Below are 21447 nucleotides of genomic sequence, written 5' to 3'. Positions count from 1 at the left end.
GGATGCATTTTGCTTGCGCATGTGGCTGTTGCAGTGTCAGGATCCAGCACAGCAGGCAGTTCTGCTCCTTTGGCAGAGAGCCATCATGCAAGAAAATTACATCAGCATGGTTTGGAATATGGTAATGACAGGCTGGGATAACCTGGTCCCATGGGGACTGCTGCTTGTTTCAGTATAAAGTGAGAGGCTTAGCAGGGGAATGTGCTTCTGTTTTATCTTGCTATGTGTTGTTGTATAGAAGCCCGGGAAGAAGGCTGGAGAGGTAGGGCCACACAAATAAATGCATCTTCAGCTCATTGAAGATTGCAGAAGTTTGGTTTGTTCCCATAGTGTCCTCTTTGCAAGTATGGTAGCCCAGACAGATGGAGAATAGTATTTATGGAGCTTGAGAGTCATTACTGATCATTACATTACATGGATAAACCCAAATCCACCTGTGCTGAAGCCCACTAAATCCAGGCACAGCTCATGCAAATACCTGCAGACTAAGTTCAGCTTGTGCCTCCAAGGGAGAAATTCGTGTGATTGGTCTCTTCAGCAGTTCAAGGTGTAAAAACCTTTCTGTCTTACATGCTTAGCTCTGCTTTGGTTGTTACATCTGGGACCTTTTAGAAAATCATGTGATACAGTCCAGTACTAATTACTTTGCTTTAAACCTCTCTTTTTTTCTTCCCAATTTGCTGCCACCCTTTCATGACTACTTCAGTATGTCCATCTGATTTAAGTAACAGGGGTCTTAATGTAACAACAAATTCTTAAAAATATTGCAATCTCAATAACTGGCAACAAAAAGCATGAATGCATATCTTAGAAATTAATAAAAAAGGCACAGAGCCTGAGTTTAACTGCTGCTATGAAGTCTCAGAGGGCTGTGTACTGCTGGGTGCTCTTGGCTGGGTATTCTGCCTATGGAGAGCTTAACATTTTGGCACCAGGGATTCTCTCTATAAATCTGCTATGAATATGGAACTCAGATTAATTATCTGGTGTTTTACTTCCTTAGTGGGGAAGAAACTGAGGAAGGGATGGGAGAGGCTCCTCCACCTGAGACACGCTAATGATAGAAACTTCTACTGATGGGAAATTCAAATAGAGATCATTATGGTAAAAAGGAGGATTTGGCCTAGAGAAAACCCATTTTTACTATCTAGTCCAGAAAGGGAGAAAAATAAATTAGAGATGTGTGTCTGATGAAGCTGACCAGAAGTTTATACAATTAAAGGACATGCAGATTATAGAAGAAAGGATTTCTCAGGAGTGTTGGGGAAACACAGGTGAAAGACTGACCAAGAACATCATGCCCACCAGCCAGGACGGCGTCTTCCAGGTGGTCTGAAAGATGTCAGGGGCAGAGAGGAAGACCAAAAAGATCTGCTTGTAGCAGTATGTCACTTCAAACCAATGGACAAGGTGAGGAGAAAAGAGACCAGAAGAGGAGAGAGGGATCATGAAGACTTATATTCTTTTATGTCTGTACATTGCTGTGTCACTAAAGACAAGACAGTGTGATTCTGAAATTCCCATTTCATCTCAGATGGCTACCTAAGGCACGTGGCATGAATTCCTTTCTGGAGATTCTCACTTCTCACCACAGAGTAGAAGGAACACTTTCTTCAATACTCCTAATTTTTGTCTCCAAATAACAAGCTTGTGGTTTTCCTAAGTGAAACTGGCAATCTGAATCTTGTCCCCAGCATGTTTCTTAATTACACTACAGCTGTTAAGCTGTAGAGATGCTCGTTGAAGAATGGTCTGAAAATAAAGCTAAGAATAAACTCAGATGCCATGTTGAAACAGAGCCTAAGTACTAATTTTTTAAAGGTCTGAGCCTCTAACTGACTACGAAGTGCATGATAATCATGAAAAAGAAATAATATGCATTTATGGGGGAAGAAGAATTATGATTGGCACTAGCAATCCTTGGATCCCACATGGCTTGAGATGCTCTGATGGATTGCATTGATATCTTCTCCATTCAAACAGGCATCAAAAATGCCGTTACATCCCGTTTTCAGGAGTTGTGGCTCACTCCAAAGGGAGAGCTCAGCTCAAGCCCGGGGTCAATTCTGCAGCCACTGGTAGTGCTAAGGAGAGGTTGGCAGGAGATTAGACAGAAATGTACATTCAATAAAATCAAAAGGATTTTGTCTCCCTAAAGGTTTGGAAGAAATTAGTTTATAGATAGCTGTTTGCCCTATGGACATCATTCTTAACTTTCACTGAGGCAGCACATGCTGTTATCCTATTGATGTCCAACGAAGCAAATGATAAGGAATAGACGATTTTCCTGGCCAGTTCTGTAGCACATTAATACTTATTTTAGGATAGATCTTCTATGAAACTTGTATCAACTTCAAGGTTATTTTTAATGGCTTTACAGTTTGCCAGCTACTAATGGTATTTCTTTGGAAGCCTCCAAAACCATCCCAAACCTCCACTTTCAGACTTTCATTTAATTGTCTGTCTAAGAGATTGTAACTTTGAAGGCATAGTCCCGCAGCTTCGATCTTCTTGATCCTTCTTTGACTTAGCCTGACACTCGGAATTTTCCTCTCACCCTTGTGCAACTGAATTACAAGCATTTTCTTTTAGAATCAATATCTTTGATAATTTTCTACATGGCTTAAAACTCAGAAATTAATTGATAGCATAGTCTTTTTAAGGACAAGTTAAAGATTAAAAGTTAGAAAGTTTCTTAGTGAGCAATAGAGTAATTCCTAAAATGTTTTTGTTTCCTTGCCTAGTCTTGCCTTGCCTTCTTCCCTTGTCTCTCCTTCTCTTAGACAAGGTGTACTGAACCCTTCACAGAAAGATATCACACCATTGATTAGTTGTTTTCAATTAATTTTTCTCACAGGGATTTTTTTGGGACTTCCATTTTTTTGGGATCCCATTTGGGATCTGATTTTATTTAGAAATGCTGAACTGACTTTCTGAAAATGCCCCTTTATCATTACAGAGAAATTATTAGTTAACCATCTTTTTAAAGACATCTTACTCTAAAACTCTGATATTCTGCATTACTTTCAGGAATAGGTTTCATGCTCCCTTCACTGTTTGAATTTTATCTTCTTTGCAGGAAGGACAGAATAAAAGACTTGAAATAAGCAGTGTATTTGGTAATTTCCACCTCCCTCCCCCACACCCTTGGAATTACCTGTGAACAAACTCTCAGAAATGAAAAGATAAATAGATTATTACTGGTCACCAGGCTACGTGGCACCACATTAGCTGCTGTTCTACAGCATATTTCTAACTGGAACACTGGATGGTTCCAGATGGATGGTACAGCTGAGCAGCTGCTGGGGTCACTCATTGCTGAGGGTGTTTGGTGTGGAGGGACCAGGCAAGGCTGCTCCGAGTGTCCCATTACAAATCTGTGTGTATGCTGAACTTCATGAACTTCTCCTCTTGCTGCTGCCTATGGTTGTGACAGGACAGACCATGGAAACTTTGTGTGAGCTGTTTCTTTGTGAAAGGTGAGGTGTTGACACAGTGAAGCAGCGTTTATTCAATAGAGCATCCAGAGATTGTCACTCAGGGAGCATTTCCTGAGACACAGACAGCAGCTGCAAATAGCTGATTGATTTATGGCAGATTTGGACTGATACAATGAAATACTGTGGCTGCTGCTTCTTGGTGGAGTCAGAGAAAATAATGGGGTGAGGTTAATTCATATCATCCCACAGAACCAGAATAGGAGCCTCAGGACTTGCAAGCAAAGCAAGGGACCTTCATGGCACTGCCTGGTGTGCAGAGCTTGCCCTGAACCTCTTCCCACAGAAGCTGTCTGAAGAAATGGATGCAGCAAGGTATTGGAACTTGCTTTCCTATTTGGGATCTGTATTTGGGATCTATATTTAGGGTCATTTAATTCCTGATTAGTTGTATTTTAGGTGCCTCTCTGCTGTCAGGAAGAACTTTGGATCACATGTACTAACAGTCTTTGAGGAGGAGAAGGCATTGAAAGCAAGACAGTGCTATTGGCAGCCATCTAACTTGGCCAGTGACAAATTTATGCTTTAGATTATATTCCCTGCAAGTTTGCTAGGTTCAAGCAGAATATTTCTATTTGGCATTGTCTCTGTGTTGTAATCATCGAACTGGGTTCATCTCCTCTACATCTCTGCACACTTTAAGTTATTGATCTGCAGGTCTGGTACAACTAAGCAGAACTTGTCTGCCCCCATCACTGTGGGTATGTGTGGAGAGGGAAGGAAGCAAAGGGCTCCTTGCAAGTGAGGGTAAACACCATGTGATGCATTAAGGTGAGACCTACATAGTTTGGACTGATTTAATCAATTTTTAATCAGCTTTTACTACACAACAGCAATTTATTACAGGAGTTATGTGATTATAGACTTACTGAGATTTTACTTGTTACCTTACCATAGTTTTTATGGGCTTATGATGATTTTAGGTTTTATGTGCTAATGACATTTTCCAACTTCACTAAGTGCATATCTGTACAATGACCCTTGTTACCCTTGTCTTGGCAGAAGAGAACATTGCTACAGAATCTCTCATTTATTAACCAAATATTCAAATCAGGGAAAAAATAATTTAATGTGCATTACAGACCCTTCATAAATGCAGAATAAGTGATGTTTCACAAGCAGTGTGCAAATGCACGCACCTGTAGCCACATGTGCTTGCAAAACATATTCAATGCTCTAAAAGGACAGGAAGCTCTAAGCCCTGGAGCATCAAAGTGCTCCAACTCCAAAGTGAATTTATTCCTGTAAAAGTTGCCAGGCTGGCAAGGCTTCTACAGTGGTGGAATGAACCCTAGATGACAGAGTTGTGTTCAGAAGTTCCTATTTTTTCTACTTCTGCTACTGAATAGAAGGAGTTTCTCCAGCCACAGGGAGCAGGACAAAAAGATTGTGTGTGCTCAGTGACAACTTCTGAGGTTTTGTCAATTGAATAGCTTATTGGTGACCTGATAACTCTTGGCCAATGTGGGCCTGGCATGAGGAAGCTGCCCAGAGGCTTCATGAACATCCTGCTGATACCAGTGGGCACAGAGAATTGAAAGCCTAACTAAGGCAAAACAGCAAAACCCAAAGAAAAGTGGAGTTTCTCAAAGATGTGGACACTTGCATCGATCATGCCATAATTGCAGCACCAGTAGCATTCACATCGCAGTACCCTGAATCTGGCTGAGCTGCTCAGGAACTGACACAGACAGGGGCAGGGTGGAGGGGATACAAGGCAGCAAGTAGCATGGGGTGTGTGTACAGAGAACTACAGATGTGGTTGTTAAGGACTTTATTGACTGGACTTTAATAACCCCTAAAGATGCTCTCTGAGATTTGTCCACAGTTTTGCGTGGGGACTCTTCCTTGCCCGCAAAGCAAACCCTCTGGTTTGTGTACAACTATCTCCTCCCTCCACCCTCCACAGCATGCTTAAAAGTTTTGAGGGGAAGTTGGAGGCCTCACTGAATGCCACAACACTTGATACTTTAATTTCAAAATGAACTTCATGAAGGGACCAATCTAATCTATGTAAGCCATAAAGCTCTCCACTGCCTAAGGAGAGTGTCGGTAGGAGGATGGCACAGTATGTCTGAGGACAGTCTGGCACAATCTTGTAATTCAGGACGTTATCTGTTCCAGGCTTTCCTTGTGCTAGTCTAGATACAGGCAAAAGATGCCGTGGGCTGTTGTGAGCAGAAAGGTTATCCTGGCTTTGCTGCTTGCTTTGCCTGTGTCACAGCCTGAGAGAAGCCAGCAGGCTGCTGCTGAGCATGAGATCAAATAGAGATGGCCACGGCAGGGGACAGCAGCAGCCAGCCCAGCTCTGCAGATCTTCCCCCAGGCTCCTCGTCCCAGCTTCATTCCTTCTTCCTTCCCTCCTACTCCTGGGGCAAGAGATGGCCCAGATGTTCTCTGCCTGGTAGGGAAACCCCACTGTGTCAGCAGCACTGTGACCCTTTGGGCCGGCTTTGGCTCTGGGTTTCTCTACACTTTGCTAGGTGGAAGGCTCCCAAAAAGCAGTTCAAACATCCTGGAAATTACCCTAAAACAAACAAATTTGCCTCACTGGTCTGCACTGCATTTTCATCTTCTGTTTCTTTGTTCAGTGTTATGAGGAAATAAAACATGAATTAGTATTGTGAGCCAGCATTAATGTGAACTCCATCATCTGTTTCAGTCACTCAGACTACTGAGGTTGGCTTTTAGGGTGATTCTTGTGTCAGAGATGAGAAAGTTACACAACAGACATTAGAGAATCACTTTAAAAACCTGCACAATCCTGCATTGAAATCCCATCCAATAAGGGAGAGAACTAGCCCTCGGCTGGCTGAGATGCAGTCACATGAGTGTCCAAAACAATGAACACAGTGTCGACAGCTGAGGCCATTGAACTTTATGTCACTTCCCAACTGCAGCATTTATCATAATTTATGGTTATACTCGCCTTTCAACCTTTAAAACCTTTTCCCAAGTATTTGCAGCATTCTCACATAAATATTGCTACAATAAGTAACATCAACATTTAGTAGCTGTTTTTCAAGAATAACCGTGTGACACTATTATGGCATTCCATTAAACCAGCTGCAGTGTGGGGAAGGCCTAAATCAAATCATGCCCACTAAAGGTAACACTTACACATATACAAGGGAACAATGGATGGGAAAAATTTATTCTGTGTTTCAAGACTTAAATGACAGTACTGTCTCCTTTCATGGTTATGCAAGATGTCTCTCTCTGGTGAAATGACCCAGAGTGGACACAGACAGCAGCTTACATTCCAGTTCTATTTGTTGCCTCCTCAAGAAAAGTTGCAATTACAAAATCTATGGTTTGGTCTATTTATTTATTGTGGTATTTTTAGGGAGAAAACCTTATTTCGAAGGAGCAAAGAATGTTGTCTTTTCATTAAAGCTATCAAATGTTGTGAAATGATTAGTAAAAACATTTCTTGCCAGAGTTGTTCACTGTCCAAAATGTATCACAATGACTAAACGTAAATGACAGACACTTAGCCTGCATATAGATACGTGCTTAATTGCCTCCATCCCTCCCGTCTGAAAAATGCACTTAAGCATATGCTCATTTAAACACATATGCTCCATTTCTGTTTAGGTCAACAGGATCTGAGCACATGCTTAAACATAAGCAAATGGCTTAAGTGCTCCTCTTGAATAGGGATGCTTTTCTGGGACAAAGCCAGAAAATACTCTTTTGTAATATTTCTTCTTACCTTAGCCTGCCTCTTGCTCCAGCTGCACTGTTGGAGTACTCCTTCTCCTCCATCCCAAAACCCAGCTTACCTTCCCTCCTCATCTCCCCCGGGCTGATGTCAGACACACACAAACCCCATCGTTCTGCCAGCTAACCTTGTACATCGGGGCTGCTGGAACCGCCCGTCGTGGCGAGAGGTGAAGGGCAGCGAGGCACAGGTCTGTGGAGGAACAGAAGGGAGCTACACCGGGGAATGCACATCCTTCCCCGAGCAGGGCAAACACCGGCAGTGCTGAGAGGGCGAGAAGCGCGCAGCACCTCGCCTGTGCCCAGCCTGCCCTGCTGCAGGTGCAGGGACTGGGTGCCGTGTGCGGGGACACCGTTCCCACACGGCCCCGGGAGCCTGTCCCTCTGCACCCGCCAGAGCCGGGTGCTTTCACATCGCTTTGCTGTAACTTTTGCCTGCATCCTGCCCCCTCCCCGTGCCAGCCTTGTGTGGCTCCGGGCTGCGGCTGATGCGGATGGAGCGAGTGCCTCTGCTTGGAGGTGTACGTGGGTGCTTCGCTGCCGACACCCGAGGCTCAGCTGTGGAGCTGTGTGGGTTCCCTGCAGGAGAAACATCGGACCTCGGGGCAGCGTCGAAACCCTGCCAGCGAACCAGAGAGCGATGCAGGGCTCGATTCCTGCTGTCCAGCGGGCTGCCCAGCTGCCGCAGCAGGTGAGTCTGGCTGCGCAGCAAACACCGCTTGCTGCCTGCAGCCTTCAGCGCTCTTCGCAGCACTTGGGAGCTCTATCTGCTGTGCGTTATCAGCTTAATTAAGATAAGGATATGGAGTTCATGCTGTATTCCCGTAAATGACAGGGCCGGGATTGGAATGATTTATATGACATTAATTGTGCTTGTGAAGCTTAGGTCTGTCGATATGCATTAATAAAACCATCATTTGAATCCAAGTAAGGGAATGAAAGTATAAGTTTGTTTTTTTTTTCTCTTCAACAACTTTTAAAATTCTGCTGTTTGCAAAAACAACCAATATGCAACGGGCAAAAAGTCGGAAGGGTCAGAGTCTGGACCGCCTGGGCAATAATTAATGAAAAACACATCCAAAGAAAACTTTAGGGAGTGAATTCCATTCAGTGAAAGAAGACTGGCTCCTCTCCCTGCCCTACAGGTAATGTGTTTGCCATGTGTTTGCCTGTGACGGCAGCAGATTATTTGTTCTTTTTTATTTTTTTTTAATTTTTTTTCCCCCCTGCCACCGAACTAAAGAATGCATTGTGGGAAAACCGTCCTGACACATGACACTGTGCAAAGGAGGATCACAGCGTGAGGCAGCATCAAGGGGCTTACTTGGTCTTGATGCACTCTTGCACAGCATGGGGCTCCAGAGATGAGTGTCTCTTCCAACGAAAGCACTGGTGCAATTTGCACAACTCTCATGAGAGCGCACGGGGAAGCTGCTCTCAAAGCCCTCATGTAAACAGGGCTGGGGAAAGAAAAGGGAGAGTAAAAGAGCCTGCACCATGCACGGGAAAAAGCACAAAAGGAGATGGTTCAAAAGAGCCTGAGCTAAGGAGGAGGGGAGATGTGAGGGAAGCGGGCATGGGGAGGGGAAGGGGCAGAAAATTAAATCCAAATGTTAGAAGCAGAAGGGATAGTCTTAGTAGTGGAATGGAACAGTTAGTACCCCAGTGACGGGAGCGGTCAGGAGAAGTGAAGTATAGGAAGACACTGGATGGCAATGCACAACTAGAGATTTCGCTTTCAAGGCAAAACCACAGCTGAGATGCGCTCTGAAGACTGTGCCTCAGATATGCAGCCCTTAAACTTCTTCAAAACCTTCTAAGTTCAGATAATAAGTTTGCATAAAGAGAGAAAGGGAGGAGAAGAGAAAAAATAAAGGCGGCTGTAAGTGCTCCTCACTAGCCTGTCTCTGAGCAACAGGCCCTCCTGTACTCACTCTCCCTTGTTGCTCCTGCTTATCATAATATGCCACTTTTGCGCATCAAATTTACATTTCAAAAAATGCTGTATCGCTGCTCTAAAATTAATTATTAATCTTTCATCAGTCCCTTCCATAGATACATTTTTAACTTTGATTTTGCTACCCATTCGGGGGAGGGATGGGAGAAGGGGGCGGGGGAGAGAAGATCCTTTAATCTTGTCACTTTTCTGTGGGGTTCTCCTCTCGTGTGCTGCTACTTCCAGGCCTGCGTGTCCCCATAGCACTCTGGAGGTACAACTTTAGCTTTTCTGCTCGCTCAGAAAAGAATCTTCCCACACTTTTGAGAGCATGAATATTTTCACCCTGCAGGATGCAAAGCAGAGAAGCGCCTGCTCCTCTTGTTTGACCTGGCATTTCAGCCTCAGTAAAGTGAAGTTGTACTGATAGACTGAGTACCCCAGGCTAAAGAGGTGGGTGGATTATATGCCCATGCAAAAGAAAGAGATCCGGGTAGGATTTATAGGACCTACCTAGAGTGCAGTATGAGCTTATTCACCCATCAGTTCATCACAGTGACATGTAGGCAATAGTCTGAACTTTGGTTATTTACTATTCAAGGTAAGCAAGTACTGGAAAAGAGGATGGGGCATTTGCTCTTAGTTAATTGAAAACTGAGTCCTTCTCTTGCCTTTCTTTCATCTGAAAAGAAACAGGAGGAAAGAAGGAACGATATGCATCAGACAAGTACTGGAGAGATGTGAGCTACTGGCAAACTCCATATTTGAACCATCCCTGGTCTGAAGTTGTGGCAAATGCTATAATCTGCCTGAATGAGGGGGAAAGGGCTCAGAGAAGATGCAGTTATGATGAGATGCTTTTATGGGTTACAGAATAAACACATTCCTTTTTACCTCTGCGCTGTGAATATACGGATCATTGGCCTCATAGTCAAATGCACATGTGTGTAGGTGTCTACACACACACACACACAGACACACAGACACACAGAGACACACACACACACACACACACACACACACACACACACACGTGCTTTTACTCACCCCTTCCCCCAGAAATATGCCATCTGGACGTTCATGAAACTGAAGTGCTGTGTGTAGGCTGCTTCCTCAAATTAAGGTGGAAAGACTTGACGCTCACCATCGTATTCACTGCATTTTGCTCAAAAGGGACAAAAAATTATCACATCGGAAGACAGATGTCAACACAACATGGCATCTAGTTGAAGGCCAAGTTCTCCCAGTTATAAACAACAGTACTTTACATTGCACTTTTTATCTTTCTACTCACAGGTACAGTACAGAATGTGTACTCTTTTCAAAAGCTCCTTTGCTGTGAGCTGCTGGGTGTATGTGTGGGTGAATGTCTCTCAGGATGTTGGACTTAATCAGAGGTCAGTTTGGATCAATAGGATATCACTTACTAGAAAATCAGATAAAGTACGGGGTAAAAAGAAAGCTAAAAATTCAGAGCAAAACATACTGTGCTTGTTTTCCAGACCCACGTCCCCTGCTTGTTTCTTCCTCTGCTGTACCTGCCCAGATTATGAATTTATCCCTGTGGTCATGACCTCCAGACTATTCCTAGGTTATATAGTCCTCTCAGATAAAAGTCTGCAGTGCCAACCAGCAGATCCACTTTGAAGGCTGCATGCTGTAACACTTTCATCTGGGCTGTACTTCACCAGTAATAAATTAGCATTCACACAGATGCAGCCAATAGCTCTCACAGCACACCTCTACATAAACATTATCCCCTCTGCCTTTCACAGTTGGAGAAACCCAGCCAGCAAAGTTGCTTGAGGTGAAGAGGGAGTCAGTAGCAGCTCTGGATCAAAACTGAAGCCTTGCTCAATCACACCTTTCTTCTCCTTCTTCTAGACAGTATCTGAATCCAGCTGCACATCTCCTCTATGTGATTTATTCTGTGTAATAACACGGATCTTTTTTCAAAGCAGACTTTGATTTCAGTTTGTTGACACTAGTTCTGCATATATGTGTAATTATGTAGGATTATCAGTGTGCTACAGAAGGCCCACTTTGTATATTGTGCCTCTACAAACAACTGGAAATTAAGTGCTGTGATTTCCTTGCTGATTCTCATTTGGGGGATGCAAAGTGAGAGCAAGTAACTGTAAGCACAGCTCATGTTTCATAAAAATAAACAATGCTTATTTGGATGTGTGACAGGTCTTCCACCTTGTGGAATGCATTGAATTCCTTATAGCCAAGTAAAAAAAAAGTGAGATCACATAGGCTTCAGAGTAAGTGTGGTTTCAGCAGGAATGCAGCTCTTGTGAAAATCCAATATTGGCACTGGGAAATGCCCCTTATTATCCACATAAGAGCTGAATAATGTTCATGGCTGAAAATGCTAAAGATTCTTAATTGCGCACAATCTCTCCTCAATCAAAACACAGGCTCAATTTTTCGGTGTTACCCTCTCTGCCTGCCCAGACTGCCAGCCTAGCTGACAAGCTGCATGTGTCAGAAGGAGGTAGAAAGAATTTTCTTACTTCTCAGAGCATTTTCTTTCCTTTTGAAATGTTATTATTGTTGTTTTTTTTGTTTCATATCAGATTCTTCTAAGGGTTAATCTTGGGCATTTTTTAAATTGATGCAGGAGATTATCTTGATTGTTTTCTTTGCTGCTTGGGACAGGTCTTTGCAGTAGAGTAGGGCTGTAACAACATTTTCTGATGGACAAAAAGTACAGCTCACATGGGCAGGACAAATAAGGGGAGGAATTAGGTCTTCAGTACTTGAAACACAAGTCTCCAGAGAAAACATAAGCAGATCAGAAACATTTAACCCATATGTCATAGTTATGCAACATTTCTCTCCCTAGCCAGAAGTATGACTGCTGGTCCAGGACCAGGACATCCTTATCATTCCCTACCTGCATACCCCTTCCTGCGCCATGGACCTGTGTAAAGACTTCAGACCAGTGCTACCTTTCCCCTCCCACAGCTCTTCCCTCCAGTGTGTGGTGGAAGGAGATCATTCAGCTCCTTGTCCCTGCTCCTATCTTTGCAGTGGGACAAGGATGCAAACCTGCAAGTGGCTTTTCTCTCCTATGAGCTCACTTGTCTGTTGCCAGCCTGAGCCCCACTGCTCAGGTGAAGGAGACCCTGGAGCTCATGGAGCCTAGGCTCTGCTGATGGCTGTTAGCCAGTCCCATGCCTGCTCATCAGTGCTCATCCAGAGCTTGGGGTGAGGGGAGCTACCCACTGTTCGCATGTGGAGAAAGGGCAATTCCCAAAGCTGGGTGCTTGAAATACCAAAAAGTGCTCAGTGCCCTGCTGCATGGGGAGTGTAGCAGCTGCAGGGAGTCTTGTGATGAGGCTCCAGGAGACCAGGCAGTGAAATTCAGCATCCTTCTGCAGCTTCTTGCTGTTTCATCCTCCCCATCCTTTATCACTTTCTGAGCTATGCTTCGCAGCACTTCTAATTACCAAGTGAAGCCATCACAAAAACTCTGGACCGAAATAGAGTGGAAGTCACAGCAGCAGGGCATATGAGGGCAACTGGCTTAGGAAAGGCAGAGGCACAGGGCAAGTTCTTGGAAGCTGGAGTGCAAAACAGCAGCATATCTTTTTTCCCAGAGACTATAGATATGCTGTCCCAGCCAAGTGTTTCCTTCCCAATAGACACTGGATATCTCACATGGAACTTTAGGAAATTATCTAGGAGGTTCCTGCATGGAAATAATTTCAATATAGTTGGCACATTGCAAGCTCACCTCCTAGCTGGTAAAGTCAGCATCTTCTTTGGCTCAGACACTTGCCAAGATATTTGTAAAGGTGAGCCCGTATACTGAGGTTAAAATATTCATTAGAGGAATGAATCTTAAAACCTGGGGACAAAAGCACATTGTCAAATTCACACGCCCCCTTTGGTGAAATCAGCCTTGGCAAATGGCGTCCAATTTGATTCAAAGAGATCCGGAAGTCCAGAAAAATGTCTTGCATCTAACTCTCCTTCCAGGCTTGGGAGTAGGGTCATTATTGTGGGGCAGCAGCACTGAAAAAGGCCTATGGTCTTTGTCCTCTTCCTATAAACATCTTTTTGGATCAAAGTTGTTGGTTTTTTTTTTTTCCCCTCTATGGAAAAATAGGAAGAGGAAATGTTCCTTAATTTTGAAATTCTTGCCAATGTTTGGATGGCTGGAGAGAAAAGGCATCTAAGATATTCACATCTGTACATCCCAAAGAAATGGAATTTCATCTGTCTTCATCCCACCCCTCTCTCAATTTGTACCATGCTGCACAAGATGCTGCAATGAGTCCAACAGCTGGGAATGCTTCCCTGACAGTTGTGGAGCTTCTATGGACTATCTCCCCTCCATAGAGAGTACCTTGGGGTGGCATGGACTGCCTCTGGCTCTGAGTGGAGCTGATACAAGCACTGGCCACAGGAGTGGTCTGTTCCCTGGCCCATCTCAATGCAGGAGACATGATGGGGTGATGAAGGACCTGCAAAACTGCTCCAACTCACCTGGCATTAGGGTTATAATATTAGACAGGATGAATTTTATTTTGTTGTGACTGATGATTTGGTTGGCGAAAACTCCCACTTTTTTTTTTTAATATGCTTTATAATAAAAATATTCACCAATGAAGAAAAGAATTTGAGAGCAGAAGAAAACTATCAGAGCATGTGAAAGGAAAACATTTAATATTTATTTGGTGAAATGAACCAAAATGAGGAATGGGGCAGGACATAATGAGAGGGAGCAGGGAAAGATTAAAAATAGACTGATTACAAAGTGTTTCTAAACATTTTGTTTACTGATGCATATACATCTTGCCCACACAGGCTTGAAGAAGACAGTTTTGTCATTCAGGCACAGACATACCCTGTGGGTTGGGAAGCAATGTGCTTTGGTGAATGGGAAGTAGGTGGGAAGGTGGGCACTCCTTCATGCTGAGTGCTTCTCTGCTGAGACTCTGCTGATTGAGCCTAAGACCTGGGGCAACTTCCTTCCACCAATCACCCCATCTGAATGCAAAGGAAAGGCAGCAGCAGGCTGCTCAATTTGTAACCCTCTGCTTCCACCAGGAGTGATTCAGGTACAGTGGGATCACCTCTGAGGATGGACTGAACCTCCACCTAGAGACATCTGTCTGCCTCCACTTTTTGATGAAAGAGGTCAGAAGCCAAATCTTGAAAAAGCTAAAATCAGGTAAGATAGTGACTATTCCTCATAGGATCAGTAAGGATTAACACCTGGAGCATAGTAAATGGGTATAAACCTACTGTAGTCAGAATAAGTCCCCCTTGATCCAGCAGCTGTGTGTGGAGACAGAAGAAGGGGCAGACAGGCAGATTTGCAGTGGTTCAGCAAAGCCCCCTGGAGAGAGGTGACTGTGTACGAGCCTCCAGTGGGCATTAAAAACTCAAGGCTGGCAATATAGGTATTTACAATAGGGTAGCAGTTCCATTGCTCCTCTAAGAGTAGTCTGAATGTCTTTTCCAGAGTGTCCAAAAGAGGAAGCCGAACTCCTCAGGGTAAATGTGCATGGTATCCACCACTGGAATCAGAACTATGTGCTGGTAACTGTGGAAAGCCTTTTGTGAATTGGTACCTTCACGTTTACAGTTATCTATAAGAGACCTAAAAAGGAACGTTTAAGCATGGCTGTGTTTGCCATGTGCCTCATCATTAGGGAGTGGAGAAGCAGCAAAGGCAGAGCACTTGGGATTAGTGCTGTATTGCAGCATTAGCATTTTTAGCTGGGAACATCAAGAAGGAATGAGAAAAGGTGTCTGCTCTGCATACTAGCATCAGTAAGGAAAGAGGAAGATGTCATCTTACAAGGACCTTTCACTTCTACAGAACAGCCCAGCAGGAGTATGCTGGCAATTAGGAAATCAAATATAATTTTAAATGCCCCAAGTCAAACAAAATGAAGCCTGAGACCAGATGGAACTTGTTGAGACTCAGGACAACATTCCTCTGTGTAGGCCACTGCCACCTCCAGACTGTTTTAGTTTCTCCTGAAACATGAAGACAATCTGGGGTTTTTTATTTTTTTTTTTTGGTTGGGTTTTTTTTTTTTTTGGTATATGTTCTGACTGGCTTGGCCAATAGCTGTGAAACAATATTTAACTATTGGCAAAAGCAACTTCTATTTACTCTGGTAACTGTATTTTCATATACTGTATTTTTCTGCTTTTGTATTTTGAGCAAGAAATTTCAGTTACTTGACTGGGGGATCACAATTCTGCCCCACTCAAACTCTCAAGTCCCCTGCAGCTGCCCATGGTGTGGAGATGGTCACCCTAATGGGCTGTAGGATCAAACTACACCTACATTTTCTTCTTCAGAATAAACCTGTCTTATTCTCTTTGTCCCTGCTCTACCATACCACATTTGTGCTAATTGCATTATTTCAGTGGTCTCCAGAGTCCTTTAGAAAACAAGAAGTGCCGATGTTAGTGGGACAAAGGCATTTATGCTTTATTGGCCAGCTTTTTCCACTGGCATAATGCTAAAGCTGAATAAATAGGCTAGCCCTAGATGCACACAAATCCGCAATTGGCAGCTTAGAGCTGCCAGATTTGGCTCTGCCTTGAGCAGGAGGCAAGGGGAGGTTTGCAGGGTCTCCCCAGGTGAAGCACGGTTCCCTGGCATTCCACAGAAATCCCAGATGTCTTAGAAGGGCCTTCACTGATGAACAAACACAACCTTTGCACATCACGTGGATCAAGGGCTTTACATTGGAAATGGGGTGATCCTAGGCAGACTGTTCCTCTCCCTGTACCTCCTGAACACTTTCCTGTGAGATAGACCCTTCTGGAGGTTTTGCAACTAGCAGATGAACAGCGTGGTGTGAGTATTCACAACCAAAAGGTTATATGAAGAACAGAGCTCCCTGGCATGAGACTTCATCAAGAAAGAAATACCAAGAATCCACATTTTCCTTCAGCACTCTGCCTAATAATTAGTTCTTAATTCCTATGTTACACTTCTCAGACTTCTAAGTGTTTTGCAAAAGGGATCAGTATCAGATGAGGAAAAGGAAGCAAATACCATCACCAGGGTCACTGAAGTCTCCTGTTTAATCTCTAACTGTTAGATCTTAGTCCTTACACAGGTAGGAGGAATTCTGTAAGACTATGGGGGACCTGGTGCTCATTTAGGGCCTTTTTTTCAGCTGCTCTGAACAGTCCTAGACTGTGCCAGCACATGGATTTGGGAAATAATGGGAACACTGCTCATGCTGAGTGTAAGAGTGTGGAACACATGAAGGCTTATTTCTCTTTAACATGTTATAATCATCTATATATTTATTCCCTAACTATCCTTCAGAGACCATCATTCTTACCCTTCTGTGGATGAGAAAAGGCAGTGTTCTTTCCTCCAGAAGGGCTAGTGATGCAGACACAGTCTGGAAAGGGGCTCATGCTCACTCTCCCACAGCCCAGGCAAAGCAGCCTTCCTCACTCCAGCCCTTCCTGCCTAGCAGTAGAAGCAAGCCCATGCACAGCTGCCTGCAGAAAAACTCTCTCAGAATCTATAGAACAGACTTCACTATTTGCCCCTTAAAGTAGTAACAGAAAGCTAATTAGAATGGCAAGTAAAGTGTACAAAAAGAAAATAAAAAGAAGAGAAAGGAGTGAAAATGGAGTTTCATTTGTCTATACAAGTAGACAAAGAGGTAAAACTTGGATAGCAGCAGAGGAGTTTCAAAAAGCTTTTGGTGCATTCAGTCTATTGCCTCCCTACTCCTGGTGGAAAAGATTGCACATATCGTCTTACAGTGTTTGTTGCTCTCTGTAAAGATCTGCTCTGATGGAGCTCTCACACTGGCTTCATATTCCATTGTACTGGCTTCTTGTGAACACTTATCAGCTGAAACTATGTTACAGCAACCCAGAGTCCAGAAGAGTGTATTTTACAATACTACTAGAAGACTATGTGTGTAAGGGAGAGTACAGTTTTTTCCCCCTTAAAAAAGAAAAGGATGATAATACAAAACCCAGCAGATGCAAATAATTTGAGCCACACCTGCTTGTTGCCCAAAAGTAGCTGTTGACATGCAACAGTTTTGCAAAGGCTACAATTTAGAAAGTTTGGACCTTTTCTAATTAGAGCCTGTGGAGTCCTTTCCTGATGTGCAAAGACATGTGATGAATCAAGATTGCCTGAGTAAAAGACAGGATGGGACCCTGGAAATCAACAATGGAACAGCCTTTGCCACTGTTTTATCACATCCTAGTAATAAAACATCAAGCTGTATGGAAAAGCATGGAGAAATTCTACTGTGTTAAGTCCACAGGATCATGACCTACCCACTCTCAATAGGAGAAATGGTCTTCCAGTTTTCTCTGATGCTGTAACCTAAGTTCCAACTTAGAGGTTATTTGAGTTCAAATACCCACTATTGGCAGTGCCTGAGAAGGCTGTCTGCTGCAGGCTTGTGGATCAGGGGTGCAAAGACTTTCAGGTAAATATTAACCAGGGAAAATGGTCTGGGTCCTCTGCAGTTTGAGCAGTGGAGTAGGAATACCTTCTTCATCATGGTGTATGTGATACCATTAGGCCTTAGAAAAATACAGTCAACAAAATTAACTCCTGGGTCTTGTGAAGGCAATGAACTGAATGAAGTGTATAATGGAGCACAAAAAAAGCACATAATGATTTATTTGCATGTTTCTTCCAGGGAATAGGCTTCATAACAATTACAGCTTACACACAAAGCATTAACATGTATTCTCACAATGGAGCAGTTGCAGTCTATCTGAGCTGCATTAATACTAACCAGTGAACAAAAGCAGTTGATCAAAAGTCTGAAACATGTATTCTCTGTAAACCTGTTGTTTGTCATTGATTTAAAACATATGGTTAGTCTCTTACACATGCTTTCTTAGATCAGGGAGATGTCCTTTTGGAAATAAAAGAGACACACTAGAGATCTGCAGAAGGGAAGGAATCTACGGGTTATGGTGCACTTACCCAAAAATCACCCTAAGGATCAGGATGCCTATAAGAGAGATTTCCCTGTCATCCCTCCTTTCAGACTTACAAATACCCAACTACCCCATCTTAGAATGAAAAGTGTGGCCAGCTGAGAAAAGCATCTATATGAGAGCCTCTGTATACATCCCACATTGCAGGAAAAACAAAAGGTGTATGTAGAAAACTGCAAATTTGGTTCAGTTCAGAGTAAAAAGAGGTGGGCTACTGATCCTTCCCAGATTGCTTTCTCTTCCAAATGTTTCCCAATTACACAAAACATTTCCCTATTACATATAATTCTCCCTAAAGTACAAGTGTTTTATTACGGGCTCTGGAAACTGACCCTAGAGGAATTACTTGACATTATTTCCCTAAATGAAATGAAAAAAAATATTTCGTTCCTGAAATGAAACATAGATTCTTCATGGATTCTACTCTTCCATAAACAAATCTAAACTTATTTCATTGCTCTTGAATAAGATAGCACAAACTCCATTTCTGGTTTAACCCTAATGAGGGTTAATAAACAAAATAAGACAGAACTGGAATGAGTCTCTGGGTCACAGATCTGAGTCCTTTGCCACTGATTTCAGTATTGTGTTTTCCCTTCCATTAACTGATCAGGCTCTGACAATTGCTATGTCTTAGACTTGATTGCTTTCCCCCTTCAAATAATAGTTGCTTCCTTAAGGCAGTTCCAAGACAAGGGCAAGATAAAATCCAAGCATCCTCAGTCTCAGCCACTCACTCTTATAATACCAAAACCAAAATATGTCCCAAATAATGTTGAAGGTGGATCATGCTAACTCGTTATATAGGGAAATAAAACTGTATTTTCTTTCTCCAATTCACTGCAATTCTCATGTGAAAACAGTGACCAAGATAAAAGCTCAGCAAAGACAAATAAAGAAACAATTCCACCTCTTCCTGAAAAGTTGTGAAAATAATGTTAGCTGGAGAGAGCTTTGTTTTGCTTCACTTCCTCTACATACAACACAGAGAATGTTAATGAATTACACTGTTAACTGGAACACAATCTTGTCTGTAAGGGATCAGGGGAAATTTAGATGTGGGACCATCAGCTAATGAGAGGAAACTGGAAGTCTTTGGAAGAGTTGGGAAATTGGCATAAGAAAATAATAATTATAGATTTTACAGTATTTATTGACAAATACTGCGGAAGAAACCTCTTTATTTTTAACTGTGAACCTTGGTAGAAAGGGAATTAGGATACCTGGTGTTAAAATCTCCTCAAATCCCTCAAAGCTTTAACTGAAGATCTAATGCTTTAACTGATACACTGGAGTTTGCTTAGCTGAAACAAATCATATTTCCAGGAAAAAATTGTACATTATACTCCCAGATGTCAGCCAGATGATACGAGGATGTTTAGGCTTGGAAGCTTCTTTTCTCCTTTTCTGTTTTGCTTAAGAAGAAAAGAGTTGCTTGTATGTTGTTTACAAAGATTTCAGCATGATGACTGCTATTTTAGCCACGAACACAAACAAGCTTGACAATCAGAAAGCATTTTTTTCAACCTTCTTCATCCAGACAAGTAAGCAGTCATCAATTACAATCCCACACACAAAATACAAATTTAGCAGTACAGAAATGAAAACTAAAGCAATTTGTACTTTTACTATTCCAAGGGGATTCATCCTTGCTCTGCTTACTATGAAATATTTCCTCTCTTGAAGCCAAAGTTGCATCAATGTCACCGACCTTAAGCTGAATCATAGTAAGGAGATGATATCCTGGCATTCCAGGCACCATCTTCTCATTACTGAGCTTTCTATTTACCATGTGTTTTAAAACAATGCTCAAACATTTGTTTTCCTCAGGTTGTAGTCAAGTTTGATTTATTTGAGTTGATATCATCAAATTCAACACTAAAAAGTGCATTTTAGAAAGCCTGATTTTTAATTGATGTCCATTGAACAAATTAATTTCATCAGCAAAATATGTGAGATTCTTTTTTTCCCTCTACATAATATTTATTAATAACAGCTGTCATGACACTAATGATCTGAACTGCAAGAGCATACAAATGTCTATGAGTTTCTGTGAACAACTTGGAAAACAGAAACACATTTTGACCAAACACTCTTATTTCACTTCAGATCTTATCCTTCTTTTGTCTTGGAAACAACTAGAATATTAATATGGGTGTTCGTTCTTCTACCGCACTGGTCTGTATTTTCTCCTATTTATATAATTATTGCTCCCAGTAATATAGCATTTCCCACATCTGGATGTACACACACACAAACACACACACACACACTCACACACACACTCACATACACACATACACACACACACACACACACACACACACACACCTATACAAAGACATACTGATCACAGTACATTCTAAATTAGCAGGGTAAATAAATGAAGAGAGCTCTGTGTCTTGCTGGCTCTTTCAGGAAACCATGTCACATTAAATGTAATGGAAATGCTGTAAGTGATGCATCTCAATCCCCTACACACCTGAAGATTCTCTGTGCCTTCACTGCTGGAGTGCACACTTGAGTGTATGGGCACAGTTACACTGAGCTTCTCAACACTTCCCTGGGTCCAAGACAAACACTTTATCACTCTGCTGCCCAACCTGCATGTGTTAATAGACATCAGCAACTCCTAACCAACTCCAGCATGGTGAATGAAGCCCCACTCAGGATTTAGGCTTATTTAAATGAAGACTGCAGAGGTGCCTGGACACCCACTTTCCCACAAACCTCTTCAAGATTATTCCACTGCCCTTCTTCTCTTTTAAGACTCTGCTCATGGTAATGATTGAAAACATAGGTGACTGAACATCAATTTTACTGATTGGTGTTTCCTTTCATTTGCCTTCTTTTTGGTCTGGTCCATCTATTGCTTTTGTCTCCCACTCAAACTGTTTGTAACAGGGATCACCTTTGGGCTGGTCTGACACAGGCCAAATGCAGTGTGGTTCTGCAACATCCCTAGGCTACCTGGGCACTAAAGGCCATGCTCATCATTCTTTATTCCAGGGAGTAATGTAGATGCCTAATTTGGGAATGTGTCCACACTGCTATCTCCATTGAGGTGAAAGCAGCATTTTGTCAAGACAACTAAGCCTCAGTAATATCTGGAGAGGTTTTAAAGTTCTTCTCTCACTCCTTGATCTAGAGAGAAAATCTAGAGCAGATTCACCTCACAGAGCATCATAAACTAGTTGGAATACTCTGGGCTTATGTAATAAATATAAAACCCTCCATGTGCCGTATCACAATCCACAATAACCACCCTCCCTTTGCAATGCTCTCTTGTACTACCACAGCAAAGCTAATTTT

The sequence above is a fragment of the Cinclus cinclus genome, chromosome 3, assembly GCF_963662255.1.
Source record: "Cinclus cinclus chromosome 3, bCinCin1.1, whole genome shotgun sequence".
NCBI lineage: Eukaryota > Metazoa > Chordata > Aves > Passeriformes > Cinclidae > Cinclus > Cinclus cinclus.
The sequence above is the reverse complement of the archived record's forward strand: the minus strand, read 5'-3'. Positions refer to the sequence as shown.